This window comes from Pantherophis guttatus, chromosome 3 (genome assembly GCF_059756535.1).
Source record: "Pantherophis guttatus breed Tessera chromosome 3, ASM5975653v1, whole genome shotgun sequence".
In the NCBI taxonomy this organism is placed as follows: domain Eukaryota; kingdom Metazoa; phylum Chordata; class Lepidosauria; order Squamata; family Colubridae; genus Pantherophis; species Pantherophis guttatus.
Window position 1 is genome coordinate 70,364,017 of NC_142065.1, and position 17,402 is coordinate 70,381,418.

At 44.8% G+C, this 17,402-nt stretch overlaps 1 protein-coding gene across 3 annotated transcripts in view; it reads left to right on the plus strand.

Annotated features, from left to right (window-relative positions):
- Positions 1-17,402, plus strand: part of MIER1 (MIER1 transcriptional regulator) — an 81,241-nt gene that overhangs the window by 19,783 nt on the left and 44,056 nt on the right. The gene's annotated exons all lie outside the window — the stretch shown is intronic.

A 17,402-nucleotide genomic window follows, 5' to 3' on the forward strand; every position in this document is an offset into this window, starting at 1 on the left:
CTGAACTCAAAAAGCTAAACAGGTTGAGATCTGGTTAATATTTGGATGGGAGACTACTAGGAAATCATTATGTCGGGAAGTTAAAATAAGTCAGGAAATATTTTCTCATAACTTTCTGTATTTAATAAACACAAATCACAAGATTCTGTGTTACAATCAGAAATGTAACTTTCAGAAATAAGTATCCAGTAGAAGAGAATATATGTAGCTCAAGGTTGAACTGTGGGGTACTTAATGATGTCCACAATGAAATGAAATGTCTTCAAGCAAACAATTGACCTCAGAGAGCACCAAGGACACTATAAAGAAGGATATATTTAAATTCTGTCCATAGCAATAATGTATTTGAAAACTGATGTGTTAAGGAATCATAAATTGACAATTTGGTGAAATCATAATAAAATATTTTTGTTGTAATGTAACCTAATTATAAGATCTTGATTAGGTTATTTTTTCTGATATTTGGGGATTAGTTGAGTTGATACTGAAAGCAAAGCCATTAACTTGAAATGATTTAAAGTCTTATAAAGAATGATTTTAAGTCACTTGGATTGTATAACTTTAATAAAACTGGGGTTGATAGGATTGGATGGGGTAACATTCTTCAAATATGTAAAAAGAAGTGACACAGACACCTAAAATACATTCTGTATTATTCTCAGGTTCAGAACAAAAAATAATGGATTCAGAATAAAATAAGACAAATTCTGTTTCACTATTAGATAAATTCTAATTATCCAAACTTTGTTGGGATCACCTTCGCTGGTTGTGTTTAAAGAAGACTCAACAATCAAGACTTGGCCACTATAATCTGACATTTAGTACAGAATTTAAATGCTCCTTTCAACTCATAATTAATACTTCTTACATTTCTTCTACATAATCTGAGAAACCTTGAAATAAGGCTGTTAGTCAGTTCTTACGTTAATATCATAGATTATGATATGGAATATGAGGTTAATTAGAATAAGTACTTGTGGCAAATTTTTAATGTAATTGTCATTATTGTCTACTTTATGTAATGTCACATAAGAGTTTAGGAAGCTGCTATGCTAGCCAAAATAATACCACATTTACTCTCCATATGCATATTGGAGGCTTTTGACTTTCTACTGAGCTTTTTTAGATGATCAAAATGAGAATATTAGTACATAGTTTTGATAAAAGAAAAGAGAGCATAATACAAATGTATTGATACAGTTGCAGAAATGTTAAAACTTTGATATGGTATTTTTATGGAGTAACTATATACGGTAGTTATTGTGTGCAAAGATTTTTATTAATTCTTAATAATTGAAATATTTTTACTTTTCCCCTATTCAACAGAAACATTAGTTTCTTATATGTGTCTGGAAAGGGGCTTGCAGAACTCTGGTAAAAGGGTATGAGAGATGACAGCAAAATTTTGGAAATGAAATTTCAGCTTTATGCCAGGTATGGGTTGTGCAGCCCAGATTTTTGCACTTCAGATAATACAGAAATCTGTAATGAGCAGGTTTTTTATATGACTTGATGCAGAGAAAATGTAGAATAAAGTGGATAGGTTTTAAATTTCAAATTGATTTGAGGAAATGAGGAATTAAAGGTTGTTTTCTGAATGTGTAGTGTAGAATGGAAGCAAAGCAGGCATGAGAATAAAGAGAATGCTTCAGGAATAGTTCAGCATTGAGCAAAGAACAAAGTAACAGAATTGGAAGGAAACTTGTAGGTTTTCTAATCCAATCCCCTGCTCGAGCAGGAGACACTATACGATTTGAGACAAGGGGCTGTTCATTCTCTTCTTAAAAGCCTATAGTGATTGAGCACCTACAACTTCTAAAGGCAAACGATTCCACTGGGTAATTGTTCTCACTGTCAGGAATTTTTAAAGATAAGATTAGAATGTAAATGTAAAATTAAAATTTTAAGGTAAGATTAGAAAGTGTGAAATCCTATTCATTATTTAATGTATTGGTGGAGATATAAGAAACATTTATGATAATAGAAGTGTTTTGGCTACAGCAGTAAATGTTAAGTGCTGCTTGTATGTGGATGATGCCATGTTTTTGGCTGAGAATAGGAATGACTTTCAGTGAATGTTAAATAGACTGTTTAATGCAGATTTGAAAATTGTATGAGACCGAAATAATGGTGTCTAAGAAGTAAAATTGTGTGCATGCTTGAAAATTATAAATAAATGACAAAAATTAGAGCAAATACAGTTTGTGAACTATTTAGAACTCTTTGTAATCCTGCAGTACTGTGAGGAGTACATTGTGCTCAGAGCATCATCTAAATTCTGTTAATATACTCTGGTTAAACAAACAAAGCATAAAACAGTACATTGTGTCATGTCTTTATCAAACACATTGAGTCAATAATCATTACCTTTTTAAAAAAACAAACTATGTGACTCCCTGGGTCTGTGACCATACACTGTTAAATTTAACCCTAGGATAATCAGATGTCAGATGTTTCAAGTCTTGAAAAGTCAATTATGTGTGAGTTTGATGGGAACTTTCATGTGAAAAAAACACATTGATTACCACCACTGGAGTTCACTTACCATGTAACAGAGCTGCGGAAATGAATCACACTTTGATCAAAAAAGCTCTCTGTGGCCTCAAGAAAGAGTTAATGGCAATAAGGCACGGAGTGATGACTGTTGGAACAATGTTCGGTAGATAGCTATAACAAAAAAAGAACTTTGAATAATTTCCCTATTAGTGAGAAAAGAAACGTTTCATTTCAACAGAAAAACTGAATCATGATTTTGAAACATGGCACATACTTCAGAGTTGGTTTGCAGTCTCACAACTTACATTGAGTCTCACAACTCACATAGTTGCAATTACTGAACAATGGATTCTGGGTTGTACTAGAAAATTCTACTGCAGATTGTCAGGGTATCCATCCGTGAACTGAAGCTTAAACAAATATGGGTCATACAGCACAACAATAACCCTAAACACACAAATAAAGCTATAACAGAATGGCTGAAGCAGAAGAAATTTTGCAATTTGGAATTGCTAAGTCAAAACTCTGAACTTAACTCAATTGAAATGTTGCAGCAGGACACGAAATGAACAGGTCATGCAAGACAACCCATAAATATCACTGTTAAAGCAGGAATGATCTATAATAATTTAAGCTGATAAAACAAGAAGGATCAACATGTGCAGGAAATGTTTAGTTGATGTCATTGCTAACGAGGTACTACCAGCTATTACATTTAAAGGCCAAAAAAGAGTTTACTTTCTAAAGAAAAATCAGTTATATTTCTACTGAAAGTTACTAAGTGTTAAAATTCACATGCTTTTTCCAATAAAGACCATGAAGATTGGTGTACTGTATTCAGCAAAAACATGACAGAGTACTTTATTTTGGGGCATTGTTCTATCAAAATCACTTTCTTATTAGGAGTTAGATGAAGTTCTGATCACAATTTAAGTCACAAAATCATAGGATTACAAATACTTTTAGAGGACTCACAATATTTTGCTCACTATTGTAGTTGAATTTATATAAATGGAATGCTTACTTACAATGAGAAAAATAGAGAAATGTTAGTATGTGCAAATACTGATGAAAAAGTGTCGTACTGTGTTTGTTGAGAGGAATGAGTGTTGAAAGAAGTTGTTTAACTGTTTGTCTATAAGAACATATTTTGGACAATATGGAAATTAAGACTGAGGAAAAACCTAAAAGCAAGTTAGTACAGTAAGAATAGTTATTTAAACATTATGCAGAATAAACAAGGGATGGGGTCAGGAATGAAATGATGTGGAGATGACTAATCAGTAGAACAGTAATATTTTAAGCTGGTTTAATCATATATACAGAGTGAATGCAGAGTGAAGTATGTTCTACTTAGTCAATTCTTTAAGACCACACTTGGACTGTTGTATCCAGTTTTGGTCAACTACAATATTAAAAAGATGTTGAGACTCTGGGAAGAATGCAGAGAAGAACAACAAGGATTATTAGGGGTCTGGAGGCTAAAACATGAAGAATGGTTGCAGGATTTGGATATGTCTTGTCTAGTGAAAAGAAGGACTAGGGGTGACATGATAGCAGTGTTCCAATATTTGAGGGGCTGCTACAAAGAAGAGAGCGTCAATCTATTTTTCAAAGCACCAGAAGGCAGGACAAGTAGCAGTGGATGGAAACTAATGAAGGAGATAACCAACCTAGAACTAAGGAGAAATTTCTTGACCGTGAGAATAATTAACCAGAACAGCTTGCCTTCAGAAGTTGTGGGTACTCCATCACTGGAGGTTTTAAAGAAGAGATTGGACCACCATTAATTCCAGAATGGTATAGGGTCTCCTGTTTGTGTGAAGGGTTTAACTAGAAAACCTCCAAGGTACCTCCCAACTCTATTATTCTGTTAATTACTCCATTATAGGTTGGTTAATGTTTAAATGAAGGGGTTTGTTTTTTTATAATTCTTTCCCAGTTTAGTCCCAAAGGTGCTTTTTTTCCCAAAAGGCAACTGGATTTTTTTGTTTGTTTTGTTTTTTAGTTCCTGAAGAACTGAAGAAGCTTCTTGGATGAGAAGCGAAAGGTTTTCAAAGGAAAAAAAATCTAAGAAAATTCAGTTGCCTTTTGAAAAAAACACTTTTGGGACAATCATGATCTAGATGATTGAAAATCTCCATAGATTTTCCTGTGCGCTGCTCCCACTATCCATCAATGGGTTAACTTCTTCAGCCTTTGGCAATAACTGAGTGAGAGCTCAATTTCCCTTTCCTGTTGCCCTGCCACGCCCCTCAATCCCATGATCCCCAGTCTTCACTCAGTTATTGGCAAAGACTGAAGTGTTTTCCTAGAGCTCCAGGCTTTCAAGCCATTTTTTCCCCTTTCCTAGATTTTTATTTTATTTTTGAGTAGTCCTTTATTTTCCTTGTCTTTTTCTTTGGGCTCCCTGCCTGCATCAAGCGGAAGATCAGCTCTACAGCTGAGCGGCGCCGATTGCTCCGGCCGCCCACGCTTCCCTCACAGGCTCCGTCGGCGCTTTAGCGTGGGGGGGGGAGAGCGAACCTCGGCAGCCACCCACGCGAGCGGCGATCGAAGCAGCCGCCCGACGGAACGACGAGGGAGAGAGCGGAGAGCGGTGAGGCAGCTACCCCTCCCTCCTCCCTCCCCGGCGACCAGGAGCCCTGCGGAGCACTTTAAACGAGCGCGGCAGGCGGTAGGACCTTCGGGCCGCCGCTGTGAGTCCGCAGCCTCCCGAAGCGACCGCAGCTCACACGTGGATCGGAGGAGAGCAGCGCGGTGAGGAAATCAGCCTCCCCCCTCCTCCTCTTCGCTGCCAGAGCCCTTGGGGCTGCACTGGGCTGAGCGCGGCAGGCGGTAGGACCCCCGGGCCACCGCTGTGAGACCGCAGCTTCCCCAGCCCTCGGATTGCAAGCCACGTGCTCCCTCCATTGCAGGGGATTTCCAGATCCGCCATCTTGGCTGCATCCGGATAAGGGTAGCTCCGCCCTTACTGGCAGTTGGAGGCCCACACCTTACATAGGGCCTCCCCAACGGTTCCAGCTGCTTTATATTCGAGGATCTTCGGGCCCCATCCGGCTGCAAGCACAGAAGCCTTTCCCTTTAAGCACTGCAAGCCATATTGTGGAGAGAGCCAGATGGCAGCCTTGGGCTTGTCAGACTCTCCTCTCTCCTCGGACCCAGAGCTTGAAACAAGCCCTCCTCGCAAGGGGTCCAGATCCTCTAAAAAGCATTCAAGGAAACGGTCATCACATCAAAAAGACCGTGGGGAAAAGGCCCCCCGATCCTCGACAAGGATGCTGCAAGGCGCCATAAGACCCTAGAACGCCTCTGCGAGAAGGCACAGAAGGAGAGAGCGGCAACACCTCTTCAAGGGCCCGAGCCCCCTAGTCCTTCTCCTCAGGTATGTGCGGAGGCGGGCCCTGGCATCACGAGTCTGGCCGAGCTGACACTAACACCGGCAACCCCGAGGGCAGCTGTCCCCAACCAACAGCTGCCTCGGCCCAGAGGAGCATCCCGATCATTGCCAGATGCCCCACTATCGGACCCTTCTCACTGGCGCCACCGTGGGGCGGAAGCTACGTTTACGCCAACGGCAGCTGGCCTGCGTGCCCCAGAGGGACCCCTACCAGCCAGCCAGCTAGACTTCCAGACCATGTTTTCAGCCGCAATGTCTTCCTTCCTGGCCGCAGGCTGGCAGCAGGCCGCAGGAGGGGCCCCCCGCCAACTACCAGCCCAGGGGGCGCCCCAACAGCATCCGGCCCAGCACCAACAGGCGCATGCCCAGTCATCCTCGTCAGAGGATTCAGACCAGGCAGAGGAGGGCCCAGAGACCTTCGAGTTATCAGAGGACGAAGGTCTGATGCCAGATTCTCCGGCTTTTACGGGCCTCTTCCGTCCAGCATTATTCAAGTCGCTCCTGCACAAGGCGCGCCTCACAACCAACTTAGGCGTACCTGGCGAGACCTCCGCGCCTAAACCCGCTACCGCGGGCCCCCACGATGCGCTCTTCAAGTCCTCCAAGCAGGAGAAGGACTGTATCCCATGCCCCCAGCTGTTTTCGGACGTGATCCAGAACCCCTGGGGACAGCCAGCCTCGCTAACAACCCCAAGCAGCCTAGACAAGAAGCTCTACTGCTCAGCCCAGGAATTGGAGGACCTTTTAACTCTGCCATCGGTGGACCAGCCAGTAGCCTCCCTGTCTTCCTCATCGATGGTGTCCACGGATGCTGTAGATGGGCTCAAAGCTGAGGACAAGAGGACAGAGTGGGCCCTCCGTAAGTCCCATCAAGCAGCGGCCTGGGCAATCAGGACGGCAACGGCGACCTCCTTTTTCAACAGAGCCACCCTCATCTGGCTACGCCAACTACAGGAAAAACTGCCTCCGGAAGACGCTAGGCTACATCAGGATTTGAATAAGATCCTAGCCGCCACCGAATATGCCGCGGATGCATCCCTGAATTCCGCCAAATTCGCTTCTAGATCTCTGGCCTCGAACATCACAGCAAGGAGGCTGTTCTGGCTTCGCCCCTGGAAGGCAGACCTAAAAGCCAAATGGAAGCTAGCCGCAGCCCCGTACAAGGCTCCAGACTTGTTTGGGGCAGCCTTGGACCCAGTCTTGATCGAAGATAAAGACAAGAGGAAGGTGCTCCCATCAGCGTACCGGCGGCAGGACCGCAGATACACACCTTACTCTTACCAGCAGCCCTTTCGGACCAGCTCAGGGCCGAGGGGACCCCCGCCACAACGCTCCCAATTCCAGAGTGCAAGCAGACACCAAGACAGATCTCAGTTCCGAGACCGCGGCCGACCCCAGCAAGCCAAACGGTCCTTCCGCGGGGCCGGTTTCAAAACCGCCAGAAGGGGGAAGTGACGGCCGGGCCGGGGGCCCCATCGGCGGGAGACTCCAACGCTTCCACCAGCAATGGGCCCAATCAACGGAGGACTCGTGGATTCAGCGCACGATCTCTTCGGGGCTCTCCATCGAATTCTCTGGTCCTACACCCAGTCGCTTTGTACGTTGCCCGGTCCCACAGTCCAAAGACCTCAGAGACCTTCTGGCACAGGAGATCGCACACCTGCTGGAGATACGAGCCATAGAACCGGTGCCTCACGACCAGCAGGGTGCAGGCTTCTATTCAACTCTCTTCCTGGTGCCCAAAAGCTCGGGAAGCTGGAGAGCCATTCTGAATCTCAAACGACTAAACCGGTCGGTAAAGTACCGCAGATTCAAAATGCACTCCCTCAAGACAATATTAGCGGGCGTAAGGAGAGGGGATCTCCTCCAGTCAGTCGACCTGCGGGAGGCATATCTGCATGTACCGATCCACCCCAGCCACCGGCGCTTCCTGAGATTCGAATTTGCAGGTCAGCACTTCCAGTACCGCGCAATGCCCTTTGGCCTCTCGTCGGCGCCTCGTACCTTCACCAAGCTAGTAGCGGTGGTGGCGGCCACACTACACGCCACCCCAGTGCGCCTCCTCTGCTACCTCGACGACATTCTGATCCTATCGTCGTCACACAGCCAGGCAACCAGGGATATGGAAAGAGTCCTGAGGGCATTCCAAGACCACGGCTTTTCCATCAACTTCGAGAAAAGCCAGCTACAGCCATCCTCTCGACTACTGCACCTGGGGGCGGAGATCGACTCGATCAGAGGCCAAGTCTTCCTCTCTCAAGAGAGGATCCTGAGCATTCGAGACCTAATCCAACAGGTCTCGGAAAGGGGGAGAGTGCCCCTGGTACAGCTGGCATCACTCCTCGGGAAGATGGTCTCCTGCTTCGGTATCGTTCCGTGGGCACGCAGACACTCGCGGGCCCTCCAATGGTTCCTGCTGCCCTTTCAGAGAGCAGGCAAGACCAACCTGAAACGCAGGGTAACCATACCACCTCAGGTCCGTCTCTCCCTCGAGTGGTGGAGGTCCCCGGCACTCCTCAAGGGCTGCGAGTTCATGGACCCGGACAGGCTCACACTGACCACAGACGCAAGCCTGCGGGGATGGGGTGCCCATCTGCACCACCTGGTAGCCCAGGGCCAGTGGTCCAGGAGCGAACAGCAAAGCAGCATCAACCTCCTGGAACTACGGGCAATCAGGCTGGCACTACGGCAATTCCAGACAGCAGTTCAAGGCCAGCACGTTCTGATCCGCACAGACAACATCTCGGCAAAAGCCCACGTCAACAGGGAAGGCGGCACGAGGTCTCGCACACTGATGTTCGAGTCCGAGGCTCTATTCGCCTGGGCGGAGTCTCATCTGCTCTCGATCAAAGCGGAGCATATCTCGGGATCAACCAATGTCAGGGCGGACTGGCTCAGCCGCGAACTGATAGACCCAGCGGAGTGGCAGCTACACCCACGCCTGTTCCGGGAACTCAGCGACCGCTTTGGGATGCCGGAGGTGGACCTCTTCGCGACCCCGACCAACGCCCAGCTAACTCGCTTCATATCTCGATACCCATCCGCACAGGCGGAAGACCACGACGCCCTAGGATGCAGATGGCCCAAGGGCCTGCTCTACGCCTTTCCACCGATTCCCCTCATCCCTCGTCTCATCCGGAAGCTACTGGCGGAGGAGGCCGACCTACTGCTGGTGGCTCCCAATTGGCCTCGAAGACCGTGGTACGCCGACCTCGTGGCGTTATCCGTGGAGCAACCCTGGCAGATCCCCCCCACCAGCTGGAGCTCTGCCAGGGGGCAGTCAGTCATCCAGAGCCTCAGTGGCTACGATTGACCGTCTGGCACTTGAGAGGGTCATCCTAAAGAGAGATAGACTATCAGATGGCGTAGTAAATACTATCCAGGCTGCCAGACGGCCCTCAACGACCCGCATTTACGAGGCTTCGTGGCAGGCGTTCTGCCGCTGGTGTTCTCAGCACCACGAAGACCCAACATCGGCTTCAATCCAGAGCATCCTCGAGTTCCTGCAGTCAGGACTGGAGAAAGGGCTGGCGCCAGCAACCCTAAGGCGCCAGACAGCAGCGCTATCCACGGTCATCGCATCACCTCCCTACCAAGCGCTGTCCCATCACCCGCGCATCAAGGGATTCCTTCACGGCGCCAAGAACTTGCGCCCCCCCACAGTGCACCGGTACCCGTCCTGGGACCTCCCGCTAGTTCTCCGGGCCTTAACAGCCCCCCCGTTTGAGCCCTTGAGCTCAGTGTCCCTAAAACACCTATCGTTCAAGATGGCCTTCCTTCTGGCAGTCACCTCCGCCAGAAGAGTCTCGGAGCTAGCAGCTCTCTCAATCCGGAAGGACCTCTGCATCTTCAGGGACACCACGGTGGTCCTCCGGCTGGACCCGACCTTCATCCCTAAGGTGAATTCCTGGTTCCACCGTGCCCAGGAACTCATCCTTCCGGACTTCTGCCCCTGCCCCCGCAACAGCAGAGAACAACAATGGCACTCCCTTGATGTCCGCCGCGCCCTTCGCATTTACATTGACAGGACAGCGGCCTTCCGTCACACGGAGGCGCTCTTAGTATCCTTCAACTCGGCCTCCATGGGACGGAAGATTTCAGCATCCACGGTGAGCAGATGGATTAAGGCCTGCATCGTGTTGGCGTACGAGCTGAACGCTAAACCTCTTCCGGGAAGGATTCTCCCACACTCCACACGCAGCGCGGCCACATCGGCGGCCTGGACAACGCAGGCGTCGGTGGCAGATATTTGCAGAGCAGCAACCTGGTCATCGGTGACACCCTTCATCGGTCACTATAAGATAGACGCCTACAGCTCAGCAGAAGCATCCTTCGGCCGCAGGGTGCTGCAGACGGTGGTGACAGAGGAGGACTCTGGAGGCACTCAACTTCCCGCCCATGGGGTTTAAACTTGGGTATATCCCATTGATGGATAGTGGGAGCAGCGCACAGGAAAATGGACGTTGTCTTACCTGAACGTCCCTTTTCTGGGCGCTGCGTACACTATCCATACCCTCCCCTTTCTTTTCGTTGGCTTCTGCCCATTACAGTTGTTGGTGTTTGCAGATGGTTTTCATTAAAGTTATGTTCCTTACCTGTCACGGTGTGGTCTCCTATAACTTCGTTCAGACTGGGGATCATGGGATTGAGGGGCGTGGCAGGGCAACAGGAAAGGGAAATTGAGCTCTCACTCAGTTATTGCCAAAGGCTGAAGAAGTTAACCCATTGATGGATAGTGTACGCAGCGCCCAGAAAAGGGACGTTCAGGTAAGACAACGTCCATTTTCCCAGTTTAGAAAAAATCTATTAATACAGAATTCAGAGTAAACTTAGAATTTCCAGACTGAACAGCAGGATTTTGTGATCTAACCATATATGGGGACCACTGAATGTCAGGAAATAGACACATGAAATCTGACTCTGATATCATTTTGTAGTTGCTGGGAGAAATGAGTCGGGTTGTTCATCATTCACCCAAGCAATCAGAGGGAGGCAGAGCTGATGTCGCGGCAATACAGTGTACTTTCCATAGGGCTCTATGGAAGTTTGCCAAATTCCTCCTGCTAGCAGTTAGAGGGTCTCTTGGGACCTAAGCCACCCTGGAGGGGTGGTGAAGAAGAGAGAGCACTCCGTAGATCACAAGGAGGCCGCAGATTCCCTGTTTGATCCGGACAAAAGCTCTCAAAGTGGCAGGAAGCAAAAGATGGCCATTGCGTGCCTGACACAGGCTGTGACAGCCCGATCGGAGAAGAATGAAGATTGAGAAGGAACAGTGTGGCTGAACTGGGTGAGAATTTTCCAAGTTCTGTTGAGAAATTTGCCCGTTTAAAAATTGGCTTGAGTGACAGTGGAACTGTAAAAAAAGGGTGGGTGGATTTGTTTACTTTCCACCCCCTGAAAATAGCGGTGAATATGCACAAAAGCTGAAATAGATCCAGACAAGAAAGTGAACTATTTGAATGAAATAAGTTTTAAAAGAGGAAAATTGGACTGACTATCTTAATGATAATATTAATTGATTTTATTGAACTACCATGTTTCTCCAAAAAGAAGTCCGGGTCTTATTTTCTTTTGACCCCCGAAAAAACAGCTAGGCCTTCTTTTTGGAGGGTTCTTATTGACTCACCTTGTGGCGGTGACGCCGACAGCCCCACCCAGCAGGAGCCCACTGCTGGCCCACTTATTCTTTGGCCGCTTGCTGCCATTTGCACACATCGCCCCAGCCTCTGTTTTGCCTTCAGATGCGTGCCGGAAGGCATCTGCAGCCGCTAACAGAGCTCCAGATTGATCCGGAGCTCTGTTATCAGCTGCAGATGCCTTCTGGAAAGCCCTCTGCAGCCGATAATAGAGCTCCGGATTGATTGATAATAGAGCTACAGCAGGCATCTGAAGGTGAGATGGAGGCCAGGGCGATGCATGTGAGTGGCGGCAAGTGGCTGCAGAAGAAGGCGAGGCAGGTGTTGGGGTGTGTGAGGCCTGGTAAGCAGGGCAGCTCCACCCCCCATCCCCACACCAGCTTATTTTTTTTATCTGTGTGCCTCACCCCACCCCCTCACCCCACCCCCTGGGCAGGATCTTAATTAGGGTTAATTTTGTGGGTGGGGCTTAATTTGATCGCATGCACTCAAAAACATGATAGGGCTTCTTTTCAAGGCGGGTCGTCTTTTTGGAGAAACACAGTACTAACTTTTTGGAATACTAAATTTGGAGCCTGGAACCCCTAAAAGAAAAAGATTTGGTTTATGTTTAACTTTGTTTAACATAAACCAAATCTTTTTCTTTTAGGGGCTCCAAGGAGAGGAGTAGAAGAGAAATAGAGCAACAGTGACACCTACTGGCAAGAAAAACTCTTAGAGTGAAAGTAAAAGAAGAAAGTGAGCTAAACAATTGACCTTGGGTGGTTTATTGAAAGAACATTGTTACAAGATTCAGATAAACTGTCTATACCTGGGAACTGTTTATAGAGGGAACTGCAGAGAAAGAGTGAAAACAGTGTGATTTTTAAACATTGTAGCTCTCTGAATGGATATGGATTTTATAAACTGAGCAACTGAAACTGGAAAATAGCAGAAGTTGTTTATAAAGCAAGTGAAGACTTCCTTCTTTTAGCTCTCCTATTTGGTGATTTATAATCTGTTTGACACAATTTTGGAGTTTGGCGGGCTTTTGTGGATTACAATTTATCAAGAAGAAAACAAATTTTTTGAAGAGAACTTTGGACTATGGATATTTTGGCTTTGTGAAATATAACAGCTAAAAAGGTTAAAGTTGACCTAAGGTCTGAAAATAAGAACTGGGAATAAGAAAGGAAATTGTTGGACTTTTTCAGGTGTATTTTTTAAATTGGGTATTATGGCGTATTGTTTGATTTATTATTGATTGTTTGATTATTGATTTATTGTCTCTGTTAAATAATCATTATTTAAAATATTTTATTATTTAAAATATTTTATTTATTATTTAAAATGACTAAAATGACAAGCAATACAAATTTAAGTAAAATAGGGAGAAAAAAATGCATCTGCATCACCACCACCACCACCAGCAGCAGCAGCACATCAAGCCCAGCGTGCCAATGCTCTATAGATAGTATGCTGCAGAATGAATGATTGAACACCTTTCAGATGGAAATGAAAATGATGTTTCAACAATTACAAGAAGCCATGGCTAAGAACCATGATGACCTGGCAGATAGGATACAAAAGATGGAAGATAAAATAGATAACATCCAACAAATAATCACTGAAAATGAACAACGAATTCAGAAAATAGAAGAGAAGATAGAACAAACAGATAAAGTAGAAGAGATGGATTACAGATTAACTAAAGTGGATAATGAGCTGGAGCAATCCATAATTATGCTGGAGATGGACAGAACAGAATATTTCCTGAGATTTCAGAACATTGAGGAGAAAAAAATGGCAGAATTGTTGGCGGATGTGTTGGAGGAGAGCAAGCAGGAAGTCCTCTCTGGGATATATGATATATTTAGAATGCACACAAACTCCCCAGAGAGGTGCATGTGAGATTTTCAAAGACAATAAGAGCAGAAATACTTCAAAGAGGAAGAGATGCCCCATTGAAATATAAAGGGAGAGAAATAGCAGTCTTGAAACAAATACCCAGAAGAGTAAGAGATACAAGGAAACAGTATCAATTCTTGAAAAGACAACTAATAAAGCATGAAGTAAACTTTAGATGGCTGATACCTGAGGGAATATTGATGACTTGGATGGAAAAAAGATATAGATTAGATACAATAGATCAACAAAACCTATCTATAAGTAAACAATGGAAGAAGAAACAAAACTACTACCCTATTTCCCCCCAAATAAGACATCCCCTGATAATAAGCCCAATCGGGCTTTTGAGCGCATCGCAATAAGGCCAAGCACTTATTTCAGGGTTCAAAAAAATATAAAACAGGGTCTTATTTTCGGAGAAACACAGTATAAGTGGATTGAACTCACCTACGAAAAGAAAAAGGATTTTTAATAAATTAAAAAAAATAGATTTGATTTGTCTTCAAGAGGTTCACATCAAAAAACAATATAGTAAATTATTAGAGTCTCCCAGAATTGGGAAACTGTTATTCTTTGTTAGCGCAGGAAAAGAAAAGGGGGTGGTTCTATATATTAAAGAAACAATAAAGGCTAGACAAATTTTTGCAGATGAAGATGGGAAAATATTGATGGTGGAGGTAACAATGAATCATAAATAGATGAATCATAAATAGCGATATATGCACCTAATAATAATAAATAAATAATAATAAACAAAGTTCTATGGAAAACTACATAAGAAAATTATAGAATTGGAATATGCAAATATCTGTGAGGTAGGAGATTTCAATGCAATTGTAGATACAGAACTTGATTATAAGAGTAGTAAAACAGGTAAAAAAGCTAGAAACCCACTCCCTAAAACCTTTTTAAAAATGATGGAAGAATCAGGAACCCTAGATGTATGGAGAGAAACACACCACAAGAAAAATCAGTACACATTCTATTCCAATAGACATAAATATTGGTCTAGAATATATATAGTATGGATTCATCAGAATTGAAAACGTGTACAAGAGATAGAAATAGAACCCAATGTCTGGGCAGATCATAATCCTGTAAAAGTTGTATGGAAAGGACAAAAAAGAAAATTGAGATGGACTTTGAACTGCATGATAAGGAATTAATACAAAGTATGGGGAAAGAACTGGAGTTTTTTAAAAAGAGACCTGGAAAGAAGATACTTCCTTGCAAATACTGCTAAAGCGTATACTCAGGAATTAGTCATAACTTACATGGGGAAGAAAAACAAGAAACAACAAAATAAGAAAACATTAGAAGAAGAACATAAAAGATTAGAATCAGAACTGCAGAAAGAACTGCAAAAAAAGAAATTGAAAAATCAAATAGATCTAATAAAGCACAAAATGAATCTATTGGAAAAAGATGAACTGACACAAAAAATCAAAAGTGTAAAACAAAACTTTTTTGAAAATGTGAATAAACTAGGAAATGGTTGGCATATAAACTGAAAAAAGAGGGGGGGGAATTGATACATCGACTAATAGATGAGAAAGGGACCCCTTATTATCAGTATGAGGATAAAAAAAATAATACAAGAGCATTATGGGAAATTATATGATCAGAAGAAAATTCCTGAAAATAGAATACAACAATATTTGGAACAATCTGAACTTCCTAAAGTACCTGAAACAGTTAAAGCCATGTTGAATGAACGAAGCGATTAAGAGATAAAAGAATAATAAAATGCCAGGGCCCGATGAGCTACCAGCAGAATTTTATAAACAATTACAAGATATATTAGTCCCAGTTATATTGGAAGTTTATAATGAAGTTCTGCTAGAAGCAAAAGTACCAAATTCATGGTTGGAAGCAAATATTACTCTTATACCGAAAGATGATTCAGATTTAACACAGATAAAGAATTATAGGCCAATCAATACCTTTATTGAATGCAGATTATAAAATATATGCTTTGATAATAGTAGAGAGATTAAAAAGGGTTTTGAATGAATTTATACATGTAGATCAGAATGGATTTTTGCCAAAGGGGCAGGTTAAAAATATTTATGGATTGATTGATTGATTGATTGATTGATTGATTGATTGAATTTCTATACCGCCCTTCTCCCGAAGGACTCAGGGCGGTGAACAGATTAAGATTTCATATACATGTAATTTTTTTTTTTTAATAAACAGTAAATAATAAATTGAGTCAACTTGGTGTATCTGCTAAGACCTTGGCATAGAATTTAGATGTTTATGCTAGCCCTGCTTGTTGAAACAGAAAGGTCTTCAGGGCACATCGGAAAGTGCGAAGATCTGGGATTATTTGTATTCCAGGGGGTATTTTGTTCCAAAGAGTAGATGCCCCCACAGAGAAGGCTCTCTCCCTTGGAACTACTAGACGACATTGTTTTAATGCTGGTACTATGAGTAGGCCTACTCTGTGAGAGCGTATTGGTTGGTGGGAGGTTATCGGTTGCAGCAGGTGGTCTCGTAAGTACTCAGGTACTAAGCCATGGAGCACTTTAAAGGTAAGAACCAACACCTTGAAGCGCACTCGGAAGGCCACCGGAAGCCAGTGCAGCTCGCGTAGAAGAGGTGTTACATGTGAGCACCATGTTGCTCCCATAATTACTCGTGCGGCCGCATTCTGGACCAGTTGGAGCTTCCAGATGCACTTCAAGGGGAGCCCCATGTAGAGAGCATTGCAGTAGTCAAGTCGGGAAATGACAAGGGCTTGAGTGACTGTGCGTAATGAGTCCCGGTCTAGAAAGTGACACAATTGGCGAATCAGGCGAACCTGATAGAAAGCTCCTCTGGCCACGGCTGTTATATGATCTTCTAAAGACAGTCGTGCATCCAGGAGGATGCCTAAATTGCGAGCTTTCTCTGCAGGGGTCAATGACTCATCCCCAATAGTTAGTGATGGGACTAACTGGCTGTACCGGGACGCCAGCAGCCACAGCCACTCAGTCTTGGAAGGGTTGAGTCGAAGCCTGTTTCTCCCCATCCAGACCCGTACGGCCTCAAGGGACCGGGACATCACTTCAAGGGCATCATTGGGGTGGTTTGTGGTGGAGATGTACATCTGAGTGTCATCAGCGTACAAATGACATCGCACCCCAAAATCACGGATGATCTCCCCCAACGGCTTCACATAAATGTTGAACAGGAGAGGCGAGAGGACCGACCCCTGTGGCACCCCGCAAGTAAGGGGCCTCGAGGTCGATCTCTGTCCACCTGTCAACACTGACTGCGACCTGTCAGAGAGGTAAGACGGGAACCACCGTAATACAGTGCCTCCCACTCCCAGCCCCTCCAACCGGTGCAGCATAATACCATGATCAATGGTATCAAAAGCCGCTGAGAGATCTAATAGGACCAGGATAGAGGAACATCCCCTATCCCAAGCCCTCCAGAGATCATTAACCAACGCGACCAATGCTGTTTCTGTGCTGTATCCAGGCCTGAAGCCGGACTGGAACAAGTCTAGATAGACAGCTTCATCCAGGTACTGTGGGAGCTGTTGTGCCACCACACTTTCGACAACCTTCGCTAAAAAGCGAAGATTGGAGACTGGACGGTAGTTTGCTAAAACAGCCGGATGCAGAGAGGGCTTCTTAAGGAGGGGTCTCACCACCACCTCTTTCAAGGCGGGAGGTAAGAATCCCTCGCTCAGAGAAGCGTTACATGTAACCTCCCGGGTAGCCAGCACTAGCCAGGAAGGGCACGGGTCCAATAAACATGTGGTCGCATTCAGCTTCCCCAGTAACCTGTCCATGTCCTCAGGAGTCACAGTATCAAACTCATCCCAGATAATGTCCTCAAGATCTGCCCTCGTCATTTCATCCGAATTAACCCAGTTAGAGTCTAAGCCTTCCCGAATCTGAGCGATTTTATCGTGCAGCTATTGTGCAAAATCCTCAGCTCGTCCTTGCAGAGGGTCTTCCCGGGCTCTCAGCTGGAGTAGAAAGCGG